Source organism: Panthera pardus, unplaced genomic scaffold (assembly GCF_024362965.1).
Source record: "Panthera pardus isolate Hobbes unplaced genomic scaffold, ASM2436296v1 HiC_scaffold_10, whole genome shotgun sequence".
NCBI lineage: Eukaryota > Metazoa > Chordata > Mammalia > Carnivora > Felidae > Panthera > Panthera pardus.
Window position 1 is genome coordinate 31,278,221 of NW_026526655.1, and position 13,668 is coordinate 31,291,888.

Consider the following 13,668-nt stretch of genomic DNA (forward strand, 5'->3'; position numbering starts at 1 on the left):
CTATTAACTTAAGAACACAGATTAAATGACTTCATGATGTTGCAGGAGAATGATCAGCAGAAAAACTTCAAAACCTTTTTTAAAAAAGCTATCTGCCTTTTTTTCCCCCTAGTCTTTAGTTTGTGCATTTATACATCATCCTCATGGCATATAAAATGTTTGCAAAACTATTTGCTAACCCTACTTGTTTAACAACATTACCATCAACAACTCCAACACGACCTGTTCCACAGACTAAAAACTAACTTTACATTGTTTCCATAAAGAAAAACAACTGATTGGAATTTAAGTCCAAGTATATAAACATTGTACAGGCTTCACTGTGTCATTTCCTGAGATGATCTTTAGGTGGTGGGAAGGGGGTAGCAGGTACCAACGTCCTTTGGTCATCAGAGGGAGAAATTATTAAATACTAAAGGTGCAAAACTTTTGCTCAAGTCAGCCAGCCATGTTAAGCATACAATCAAACATCAAGATTATAAAATTTACAAATGTTAGAGTTTTCAAAATTATAGTTAAGAGGTAACCATATAAGAGACTAGAGTTTTAAATGAAATGCTACAGCTAAAATCTTCAAAATGCATCTCTTGGAATTGAAAGCCTTGAATCTAAGGTACCCAACAATAAGTGGATAAACAAGCTAATATAGTCATACAAGGAAATAATACTTATCAATAAAAAGGAACAACTCATACACATGCATTATGGATGGATTTCAAAGATATTATGCTGAATGAATGAAGCCAGACACTAAAGAGTATATACTCTAGGATTCCTTTTCTATGAACTTCCAGAACTGGCAAACTAATCTCTGGGAGATAGGTACTGACAGAACTTCCAGGAGTGACAATAATGTTCTGGAACTTGATACCAATTATTCACAAAGGTGCACACTTATCAAATCTCAGCTAAGGTACACAAGATTTCTAAATTCTGCTATAGAGGTTTTAAAAATAAAAGTGTTGAGGGGCGCCTGGGTGGCTCAGTCAGTTAAGCGTCAAACTTCAGCTCAGGTCATGATTTCACAGTTGGTGAGTTTGAGCCCTGCATCAGGCTGTCTGGTGTCAGCACAGAGCCTACTTCGGATCCTGTCTCGCTCTCTCTCTCTCTCTCTCTCTGCCCCTCCCCTGCTTGCTCTCTCTCTCAAAAATAGACTTTAAAAAAAAAAGTGTTGAAATTAATGTACATATTAAATATCTATACTTTGAAACGCATCTAAATATGATATGTTTTAACAAATAGAATCTAGATGTTGGATATATGGGTGCTCCTATAAAATTCTTTTAAATTTGCTCTAGTTTTGAAAATTTTCATCAGAAAACGTTGGCCGGGGGTGGAGGGGTGTGGTGGATCTGATTTTCCTAAGATGCATGGGAGTGAAGCTAAGTAGTAAAATATGGACACATCATAAAATATTATTTATTATCAAAAAGTTCAACTGGATTTATCAAAAGTTTGAGAGAGCAAGGCAGGTTTCGAGATTCTAAAAATACACAGAAGACAAAAAACACTGACTCTAGATTTTTACATTTTGTTTCAGAGCTTCATATTTCAACAGGTTTGTTTTTCATGTGGGTTTGTTCTTCTAAAATGAAAAAAAGCATACACGAAGGAGTATAGTTATCTTCTACCTGTATCCAAACCGTAATCACGCCCACTTCGTGAATACTTGTACACGGGGGCCACAGCACACTTGAATATGAAAGCAAAGTTACATTGTTTCTCAGTAAATAGGCTCAGAGGAAAAAATAAGAGCAAGGAAACTGGCAGGAATTCATGCATAAATATATTTAACTATCCTAATTTACCAAACATTTAGTATGGTGCCAGTTTCGCCTCTATTTACAGGAGGGTACTGCAAACATTATCTGCTGCTCATTTGTCCAAACTCACCCCAATTATCCATTGGGATTACTATTTCTAATTGATCGCTTACCAAACTCTAAGCAGTTCTATAAAACTGGACAAATTTTTTAAACTTTAATTTTTCCTGAAATTTTCAAATCTTTAGAGCAGAAATATTAAAGCTGTCATGTATCTCACGCGCAGAAAACTGGAATTTTCTACTCCATAATTCAAACTAGCATGTTCTAAATATATAACTGAACTAATTTCAATGTAAATTTTATAATTTTAAGCATATTTACAGTCTCAACATTCAAAGTGTATAGAAACATAGCTATAAATGACACATCAATAAATCCTTGTGAACTTGTAAAAAAAAAAAAAAAGAGTTTTCATTATACTATGGTATATGCAGGGGAAAAAAGTATATGAAATGAGTGTTCAACTTTAATAAAAGCTAAAATCTATAAAATAAGCTATTCAAAAGCAAAGGTTAGATCAGTCTTCATTGTAAATGTCATTTCAAGGCATGTGTTATAAATATACCTAGAGCTAATAGCAATGTATTGCTTTAATTAGAAGGATTTAATTAGAAGGAACAAAGCCGAGGCAGGCATGAGATGTCTGAAATCATCTGGTACCAATGCCATCTCCTTTATTTATTACCTTCGTTGCTGATTCTTTGTCGAGAGGTTCAGTGTACTTAGTTGACAATAATCCCCCTTCCTGGCAGCAATCCATGGTGATTTTTTTCTCTTTTACTAAGTAGCAATGGCAATATTCTCTGGTACAAATGGTGGATGGCCCTCTCCAGCTACATCAAAAAGAACATGTTCCTGGTCTCTCCCTGGAAGTGCTAGAGAATTAAAGCATGTGCTTCAGTAGATGACGCTCTTCCCTCTAACACAGCCGACCATGAATTTCTCACAGAGTACAGAAGGCATACAGAGCTGACATTATTCAACATTTTTTTTTTTCTTTTTAATCCACAATTACAGCCCTGGCAAAGGATTCACCTCTGGCTTAAAACGAGGACCAAAACCAAAACCAACAAAAACAAAAACAAAACAAAACAAAGTTAAAGACCAGGAGAAAACATTTGTAAATTGTACATCAGACAAAGAACTCATATAAAGAACTCTCAAAACTCAATGGTGAAAAACAATCCAATCAGAGAGTGGGCAAAAGACATGAAGAGAACATTTCACTGAGGGCAAATCAGCACATGAAAAGAGGTTCAACATTCCTAGTCATTAGGGAAATGTAAATCAAAGCCACGATGAGATGTCGCCTACTAGAATTGCTACAGGAAAACAATATTGATAACACCAAATGCTGGTGAGGGTGTAGAGAAAATGAATCTCTTATACATGGCTGCTGGTAGGAGCACAAAATTGTCCAGTGACTCTAGAAAACAGTTTGACAACCTATTTTTTTTTTTTTAACAGTTTGACAATTTAAAACTTGAACGCACACTTAAGGCCTTGCAGTAATACTCCTGAACTTTTGTGCCAAAGCAATGAAGACTGTGTCCTTTGTTCACACAAAACCTGTACACAGTTGTTCCTAACAGCTTTATTTGTAGTTACTAAAAACTGGAAGCAACAAAAGCTTCCTCCAATAGGTAAATGGCCAAATGAACTGGGGTACATCCAAGCCACGGAATACTACATAGCAATAAAAAGGAAGCACTATGGATACATGCAGCAACTTGGATAAATCTCAAAGGCACGGTGGAGAGTAAGGGGAAAAAAAGCCAATCTCAATGGATCACATACCCTACGTATGAATCCGTTTATACATTCTTGAAATGACAAAATCGTAGTGAGAGCAAAGATTACTCATTGTAAGGAAAAAGGTACAGGTCCCACAGGGTACGGATGGAACTGTAAAGGGGTAGCGGGAAGGAGATTTTTGTGGGAAGAGACTAGTTCTGTGTACTGATTGTAGCGGTCACTACGTGACTCCACGTGTGATAAAAACAACATAGTCTTAAACACACACTTCACACCAATGCCAATTTCCTGGTTTTGATATTGTATTATATAGCTATTTAAGACTAAACCAGGGGCGCCTGGGTGGCTCAGTCGGTTGAGCGTCCGACTTCGACTCAGGTCACGATCTCGCGGTCCGTGAGTTCGAGCCCCGCGTCGGGCTCTGTGCTGACAGCTCAGAGCCTGGAGCCTGTTTCAGATTCTGTGTCTCCCTCTCTCTCTGCCCCTCCCCCGTTCATGCTCTGTCTCTCTCTGTCTCAAAAATAAATAAAACATTTAAAAAAAATTTAAAAACAAAAAGACTAAACCAATGGAAGAGACTGGGTGAATGCTATATAGCACCTCTCTGTGCCAACTTTGGAACTTCCTGTACAAATGTAATTTTTAAACTAAAGAGCTCCTTTGTTTAAATAAAAATTACCATCTAAGATTACAGCCATAGACTACGAGGACACAGTGTGAAAAAGTAATTTGAAGTCTGGTAGTTCGGAAGTAAAGATGAAATGTATAGTCTACCATCTCTGCGGAAGGACTGCCAAAGCAAATGAGAGAGGCGTATCACGTAATGGGAGCTATCCAACAGATCTCTGTATTTGCCTACTTTGACAGAATTTATGTACATTTCAATCTTAAGCTATAGAGTTTCTACCCACTAGCTCATTATACATTAAAGAAATTCTGGCACTAATTCAAATGTGGATTATCTACTAAATGCAACAGTCTCTGTGGAACATACGGATGAAGCCCAATGTAGTGTTTAAGGTTAAAGAGTTGGACGGTCTGTATTCAGAAACTGGCCCAGCCACTACTATGCCATCTTGAACAAGTTGCTTACCCTCTTTACAACTACTTCGCCGTCTGTAAAATGGTAATAATGTATTAAATATGTAGCATAAATATGGCTTAGGTAAGTATAATTACATAAATAAAACTAAGACAAAATATATTTTGTTCTAATCAAACCCTGTGATTAAATGAGGTATCCCACATGACCCATTTAACCTAACCACCAGAACATACAAAGACTAAAACATGTGAGTTATTCTTAATCTCAAAAAAAACCTTCTGATGAATCGAGGTAGCGAGTTTTATACAGTCATCTATGCGATTAAGGGGCTGAGTATGCCCCATAGAGAAAGCCACAGGGAGCACACAATGTTATGGGAGTTTAGAAGACAGAGGTCATTTTGGACACAACAGAACAATGCTGGCTTTGCAGTGTACAAGATTTGAACCGACAGATATGCTGGGTCAGGTCTTTCCAGCCAGTGGACACTGCACACATGATACTGAGAGGATGAGAAACTGAAAGGCATGCTCACGTTGTCGAGTCTTGCCAACTACAAGGTTCCACCTGAGCTGAAGGAGTCCCGCTGGAATGTCACAGGGTTCCAGACGGGCCATCACCAAGTATTTCCTTTGCAAAGTGTCACTGTGTGTTCGAAACCGTAAGTGTACTTTTTTTACCTTCTGCAGCTCACCTCCTTTTGAGAGAGAACTGCTAGGACCTACGTGAGAGTGGAAATAACCAGTTCTCCCTAAAGAAGTAGCAAGAGATGAGCCGACCAAAATTAGAACAACGATTACACATATTGCTAAATTCAATCCCCAAAGTGTTTGACGGCCACCTGGATGAAAGTAAGACACACCTGACTGACACAAGATCTCACTGACCACTGTTTATAAGTATAAGCTATGCACAAATAAGGTCTAACTTAGATTGAAAGCTAAATCTTCCCTTCTTCTTCCCCCTGGCTCAAAAAAACAAAGCTTCAGTTTGAGATAATGAGGATAGGCCATAAAAAAACTATTTAGGAAAAATTAGTCCAAGATTTCTGGGAATGTTTATCAGAATAAAACTACAAAGTGAAACACGCTACTTTGTTTACAAGAAATTGCAAGGAGGCAATATAATATTAAAAATAGAGAAAAGTCGGGTTGATGGTTAGAGACAGTATTTTATTCTACCTCTCCACTCCTAAGATATTTTAAACACAGCCAAAACTAATTCAGGGAGATTAGAAGCTGGGTATTTAGAACTAGACTGCATTATTAGTAGAAATATCATGCAAGAGATCAGTTTCTAGAATTCAGGCACAGTGTTCCAGAGGCTTGAAAGTGTGGATGGGAGAGAAAATACACATGAAACTAAGTTACTCAGTGCAAAGGAAAAATATATATGTATTATCATATATAATAAATGTAATAAACTATATAACATAAAATAAAAATTTTACATAGTACATTATATATTAGATGTCCTTCATTTGTTTAGCAATTTTATTCTCCTAACCCAAACCCTTTTGTAGTTAATATTCCCTATAGCTTTAAGTATTTCTTTAGCTACTCTTTGAATTTTCCATGATACACTACATCTTTTTACCTTAGAGCACTTAACAGTCTTTTGTAATCCATTCACTGAATATTTATTGAATACCTACTATGTGCTATTGGAGTTGGAATTCTTCTCAAACCCTAAAAAAAAAATACATGTAAGCTTGGACTTCCTCTTATTTTGATGTACAGATCGCACGTGTCTGGGATGGCACTTAAACTCTAAACAGTGTCCTTGGGGTTTGAAATACCAGGAGTGACCTAATCCAGGGGGCTTTGAAGAGTTGTCTGGTTGGAGCTGTACATCCTGGCTCATTGGGGGCTCCCGGAAAAATTATGAGAGCTCACTCTCTCTCCCTCTCTAATAACAGCCACCACTACCAACTATGGGACATGGGTTGTTTGAAGGTGACTGAGCAGCTGGTGTCTAGAATGGAGCTAAACTGGAGAGAGATTGGAAGAGGTATCAATGCAGAAGGGGCCACACCGACCACCTATGTAGAAGAGACCTAGGGGGAGGGTGTTAAATCTTGCAAAGTGGCATTTCCCACTCCAACAAAGACAGTGTGCATGACAAGGCCAGTGAAAGCTTTCCAAAACTCTGCGAACCAAACCAGAGGCGGAGGGAGGAGGGACTACAATTATTGAGAAGAGCACCTAGAACCAGTACCACATAGTACCTGTGCTACTGAAGAATCCAGATTCGTCCCCACCTAGGTCACCCTGGTGCTCAACTACTTGTTTTCTCACCACTGCAAAAACAGTGGCTCCCTAACTTCCTCTCTATTCTTTCCTTGTCTACGGTGGAAGAAAGCAATCAGAGAACAACTTCTTTACCCTGCTGTGAGCAAGAACATCTCAGAGAATCCTTTTTAAGGTTGTAAAGATTAAGTGCAAGAAATACTTGCAACAAAAACGGGTTATAATGCTGTAACTCCTTAATGAGATCTCACCATACACCTACTAGAATTGTTAAGTCAGACAGCACCAAACGTTAGAGAGGATGTGAAGCATCCAGAACTTTCATTCATGGCTACTAAGTGTGTAAAGTACTTGGTGGCTTTGTTTTGTTTTAAGTTCCATATATAACCGTCCAATGACTCTGCAAATCTACTTGTAGTTATCTCTCAAAGAGAAATGTTAATCTATGTCCACAAAAAAAGCCTCGTCAAGATGTTCACAGAAGCTTAAGTCATAATTGCCAAAACTAGAAACGGCCCAGATATTTGATAAGAGAATATATAAATCATTTATACACTATAATCATACAATGGAATACTACTTAGCAATGAAAAGGAGGGGCCTACTAATAGCACAGCAAAAACGAAGGCCAAAAGTAGGCTGGAAAAGGCCAGATTAAAAAAAGAAAGAAAGAAAAAGTGTGTGTGTGTGTGTGTGTGTGTGTGCGCGCGCGCGCATGCGTGCACACGCACCTGACTCCACTTACATCAAATCCTAAAATAAGCGAAGCTAAGCCATGGTGAGAGAATCAGAGCAGTGGTCCCTATGAGGGGTGGGAATTAGGAAGAAACAGGAGAGAACTTCGTGGGTGATGGAAATGTTCTTGACAGTTCTTGACAATTCATATACTTGATAGTATTGTTTCTCTTGGCATTGTAAAGTTTCAAATACAAGCCACCTACTTGTCATATGAAAACACAAGCGCTCTGTCCAGATGTTCTTGGAAGTGTCACAAATGCTGGGTGCTGGAGAGAAGAGCCTGGAAATAAACGGGAGTTGGATGCACTACAAGACTAAAAGGGGTAGAGAGCTACGTTTGTAAAAGGAAACAAGGGTGGGTATGGGAGGTACACCTTCTCCTAGCTGAATAAAAGTCCTGGACAATGGAGGGGATAGCCACTGACTCTTTTACACCTGTATAACAGACACCATTCACGCTCTGCAATACTCTATCCCTCTACTTCAGGAACTGATGGAAATAATATATAACTAAACCCCACCACAAGTAACCACAAAGTTAGACAATTCAAGGGGGTCATTTCTGGAACAAATCATTTAATTGCTGGAGTCCAACCTGGCAGGGTTTTCATACCTTACTGTAAAGATCGTGGAAGCCTGGAGATCCAAGGAATGCTGGGCCAACACTCAAAAGAAAACCACCCTAGAGTGTCACTTTGACCCCCAGAAGACCATGTGCATGAGAAATAAACCTCTCTTAAGACACTGAGCTCTGGAGGTTGTTACCACAGCACAATCTGGATTGTCCTTATTAACATGGCCTATTTTTTTAACACATCTTGAAAAATGAGATTATTTCTTTTGACTACATGAGTTAACAATTGTGCATTAGACACCATGTTAGGCCCATTAAAAGACCCCCAAAATAACAAGATTTAATCCTTACTTTCAAGGTAGTTGTAAGTCTGATAAGGGAGAAAGGGCATGTACCGGCAACAACCAAGATCTCCTGGTGTGAAACAGGAGGTAGTAAGCGAGCACTATGGGAGGTCTAGTCCAACACCAGTGTCCTCCTCTCTAAGCTACAGTAAACCCCGGGTGCTCATGTTTCTAAACAATTAAAACAGCTACACATGTCATTTGCTGTAAATGTAAATCAAAGTTTAGCAACACAGAGAAAAGACATTCAGAATAACCCACAGAACCACTTCAACTTCCTCTCTTGCCTTCCCCATTGCCCCAGCATTTTCAGATACACCAGAACAGAGACTTCTTGTCATAGCAAGCCACAACCCCTGTCATAAGTACATAGCTTGAATGTCCCTGCAAAGCTAACATACAACAACTGGCTAAATATACAGCTCATGGCCCAGCACGCTTTTTTGTGTTAACCCATGCAAGTGTCTCATGAGTTCAGACCGGGCTTGAAGAGCTTTTCATATCTTCTTGCATTATCAGCATTACTTCAGCTATCACCTTATGGCTGACATCGGTACTGTTCACAAACATACCAGTTCTGGTCCTTCCAAGCCCATGGTAACACTGCACTTCCCTTTCCTCTCTAATGGTGCTATGACTTGCTTAGGCCAATACACAGCAAGGATGTCTATCACTTCTGAGCTGTGGCCTGTATGAGCCAATATGTGAATCAACATACTAATTTTCCTCCATCAGTGTTTGGAAAGGCTGTGCTAAGATGGAATGCTGACAGCCAGGTGAGTGACCAGATCAGTAGAAATCCTTTCCTAACTTACACAGACACCTAGAGTAACCAGGAAATAAAACTGCTGATATAACACTCTTCTGTTATTTTTTAACTGTTACCTTCTGCTGGCATTCTTCTTTTCTGTACAAGATTTTAAACTTCTTTGTCTCCTGCCCCTCTCATCTTTTGTATTAAGAAAAAATTGACACCATCAGAATTACTAACGAATTAGAGGATTCTTTCTTCTTCTCAAAGGACTTGACTCAGTCGACATAACGTCTACTCTTGTGATGCTAAGCCAAAATGTTAAGTATCCAACTGTATTTAAGCTATTTATTCAGAGAGATTGAAGGATAAGAGAAAAAAAAAACAGAATGGGGGGGGGGTCTGAATAGGGGTGAGCAGGTGAGAGGGGTGGAAAAGGAGTACACATGTAAGAGTACAAAGGTTAGAGAAATTAAAAGGGTTCTAGAAGTCTTCTGCATGATAGTAAGCATCCTTCCACAGTAAACTAATACATATTAGTGGCCTTTACAAGTAAAATAAAGTTCAATCAAGCATGCAGATAGACTTTTGCAGGTATGCCTAGGGGCTGAAATCAAATCTAGCAGTGGGCTCACACGAAATCAACCTTTCTGCTTCCTTCTGGTATTCTTTTTTCACTCATGGTAGTCTATTTGTAAGGAATCACCAATTGTATCTGCTTCCAAAAATACTTACCGTCTTTACTAACACAGGGGAGGAATGAAGACAACGGAGTCTGACAGAAATGCGTAGAGATAATACGAACAAGGCATGGGAGGACTTATAAAATATGCATCGGTCATGTAAGTATTAAAAATATGGAGATTCCATTTAGATTTGGAGTTAAGAAAGCATAAAAGCCATCTTTACCAAGAAGGAGATCTGAAAGTTTGGAAAATGTTCTGTTATATGCCAAATGAAGGTAAGTGGAATATGGTTAAAAATAGAATCTTTCAAAAGAACATTCTCTTGAAAATGAAGTAGGAATGAGTCGACAAAATTTTAAGTATAATAAATGACTGAAATGTAAAAAATAGAGGTATTACAGCCTCTGGAGGCTTTAGCCATAAAGACTTTATTACCTCCCACTCTGTGCCCTCACCTAAGCTCCCCAGAGTGCAAAACAGTGGATGCTTAATAAATGCCTAATTAATCTAGTGGTTTAAGGCGTTTACTTCAGAAACACTGTGACCTAATCAAATACCTTTGATCACTCCAGGATTTTCAGTTTTAGACGTGTCCCAATGGCATTCCAACATATTTAAACCCTCTTATAACCCAAGAGAACAAATTACTACTAAAACATGATACGACTTTTTGTTAGTGGCTTCAGTGAAGCAAAGCTTAGATTAATTTATCAATCCTCATTTCTCCACTGACAGTGTCTGAAATATCTCCTCTAAAAGTAAAAATAAAAGTGGACCTAAAATATAAATTCACCCTTAAATAATCCTAATATATCTCAAGAATAAGAAGTTGATAAGTAGAATAGTACACTAAGCTAATTCGCAAATAAAACCCCTGCATTAACCTAATGGAAAAACCAAAGCATGCTATCTTTGTACATTAATTTTAGAAGCATACTTAATTGAATACCCACAAGCAGTCTATCTCTTGGTTACCTCCACAGGGCAGGACAGCTTAAACAATACCATTGGCTCTACCATTTCGTGAGGTTTTAGCAAGAGTGTGCAAGCCACAGACAGAGAATATTTAAAGATGGCGAAACCCTTGCCTGAAGAGAAAGACACATATAAAGTTAAAAACATTAGGTCTTTAACAGTGCTTTCCCCTAGGAGGTGGAAATCTCAGGCTTAGTAACCTACAGGTCGGTTTGCCCATCCTTAAGACCTCAAAATTGGACCATTTCCACAAAGTAGTAGATTAAGTGTGACTGGCTTTTAGGGACTTCAAAAGGTACACCAATTTGGGGAGGAAACCATATAGCATTTGTGGGGTATACCAGACATGGTAATAAGATTGGTTCATAGGGCTTACGAAATGAATGCCCACAGTCATGTTCTGATGGTAGCTTGCACTTCAAGTGGAAATAAAGCAACATGACCACAGTCAAGAATTCTGACTTATTCTTACCAATGAGTCCACCTAGACTACACTGAAAATGCTTAGACATTAGCCTTCCATTAGGTGTAGAGTCCCACCTAAGATGCCCTTCAGTTTTCACTGTTCATGTCACTCATCCTATGGTGAAGAACACTATAAACATAACCGTTACTTACTAGTGACAACTGCCATGCTAGAGATTTGCAAAAGTACAAAATGTCTTGAGCCAAAGAAACGAGCTAATCAGAAAGGGACAGCTCTGTCATCAGCCACCAAGAGCCGATGATGAAACGCCTGCCAATTAATTCTGTTGCGACCATCCCTTCGCTTACACAGAGAACTTGAAGACATGAGCTCAGCCCCAGTCATGCAGGCAGACTACTGGACGGCACACATTTGGAATGCAGAGCGATGTCCAAATGTCGACCTTCTCCGTTCCCAGCCTCACAGCCCTGCTGAACAGCCACAAAGCCAGTAGTCAGCCCTCTGCTAAAAGAGAAAGAGGTGAGGGAGAAGCCTTCTCTACAATCAAAGAGGGCACAAGCAGATGCAAAATCCAGGGGATTTAGGGCAAGAAACATCTCAGAAAGAAAGTACTGAGCAAGAAAAAGCAAGCTCATGTACAAGCAATTAAAACAAAACGAAAATATAATCCTGAGTGAATGATTCTTTATTGCATAACTACCAAATGAACACAAGATGAGGGAAAAAAAGAATAAAGAACATGGAAAACTATAATCCAACAGTGTTAAGCAGTATGTGTAGGAATTAAACACATACAAATTACGTACAAAACAAGATACTCCTAGATGAAACTAAAAGGCTTCAATCTCTCTTTCCCTTTCCTTTCCAGTGTCATTCAGTTCTTCAGCCCTCTCCCATATCAGAAGAGTCCAATATCTCTGGATGTATTAAATGCAAGAAATGCCCTAAGAAGTCACATTAGGATATTAACAGTTTGATAATCCTACTACAAAGCATCAGTATTATAAAAGTAGTTGATCAGAAAGGACTCCTTAAATCAAAGGAACTTCCCTAGGAGATAGGTTCTGGACCCAAGCTTCCAGGTAGTATCCTCACCACCATCATCCCAATTGAGGCCATATCCACTGAAAGGGTGATCAGTGTTGCAAGAACTCTAAACAGCATTTTTTCAAATGTATTAATTCACTTAATCCTCACTACAACCCAATAAAGTATCATTTTATAGATGTGGAAACAGACTGGAACAAATTACTTGTCAGAGGTCCTTCCAGTAGTAAGTGGCAGTTCTGGGTTTCCAGAGCAGGGTGCTAGGGTCCCAGAGTCCATGATCTTTCCTCTACTATACATCCCATGTGACACACAGCTTCCTCAGCAAGCTAGTGTGATCCCAGGTGAAAATCCAGAGATATGAATACAGCCCAGTAAGAACAGTAGTTCAGACAAGAAATTATGTAACAAGAGATAAGAGAAGAGAAAAACACTCTCCTCTCTCCCATGGACACTAGAAGAAATAGCTTTGGGGAAATGGGGATTTTGTGGTTTAAAATGTTGGATATATCCCAAAAGAATATTGAGTTATGCTAATTGCCATATTTTTGGTTCCGATTTGTATGCAGACTGGGTCTTGTCCATCTACCCCAAAAAGACCTATTCGGTGCATTCCAAGAGAGATTGACCAGTCTTTGCCTACAAAGGCATCAGAAAACAGGTGGCATTTGAGCAGTGTCTTGAAGAAAAAAGAGTTGCCAGGCAGAGAAGAGCTCACTGTTATCTTCTGTAATTCCAATCTGTCTGCAATTACAGGCTGGAGAAGGCTTGAAAGAATCAGGCTGGGGGCAGAATATTAGTGAAAGAAGCCAGCTGGTTTTTACAGGAGCTCCAGGTGGCACCACTTATCAGTATGACTTTACCCCACCCTTAGTCCAATCCCAAACCTTTTAAGCCTTCCAGAAGGAATGGTAAGACAGCACTCAGCTTTCTCAAGAGGATTCCTGGAAAGGGGAAGTAAACATTTGACAAATCTGAAAGAATTACCCATTCTTTGTTAAAGGGAGAGATATGTGAAAGGTTTGGAAACAAAGACATAAAAACAAAAAATAGTTGAGAGATGACACTTTTAGGGAAGGAAGACATAGCACACATTGCACGTTGATGGGCGAGCAACTCTTAACAAATTAATGCTGCAATGATGGGTTCCAGTCAGTCCCAGTGGACGACCCTGAGCTCGGGGTGACACAATCCAAAGTGAAGTGTGGACCACTGCCTGGGGGGGTTTACCACACCAGCTCACGGAAAACC

The 13,668-nt window shown here is 39.1% G+C and overlaps 1 protein-coding gene across 3 annotated transcripts in view; it reads right to left on the reverse strand.

Moving 5' to 3' along the window:
* PARD3B (par-3 family cell polarity regulator beta) overlaps positions 1 to 13,668 on the reverse strand; it is a 1,011,329-nt gene that overhangs the window by 915,426 nt on the left and 82,235 nt on the right. The gene's annotated exons all lie outside the window — the stretch shown is intronic.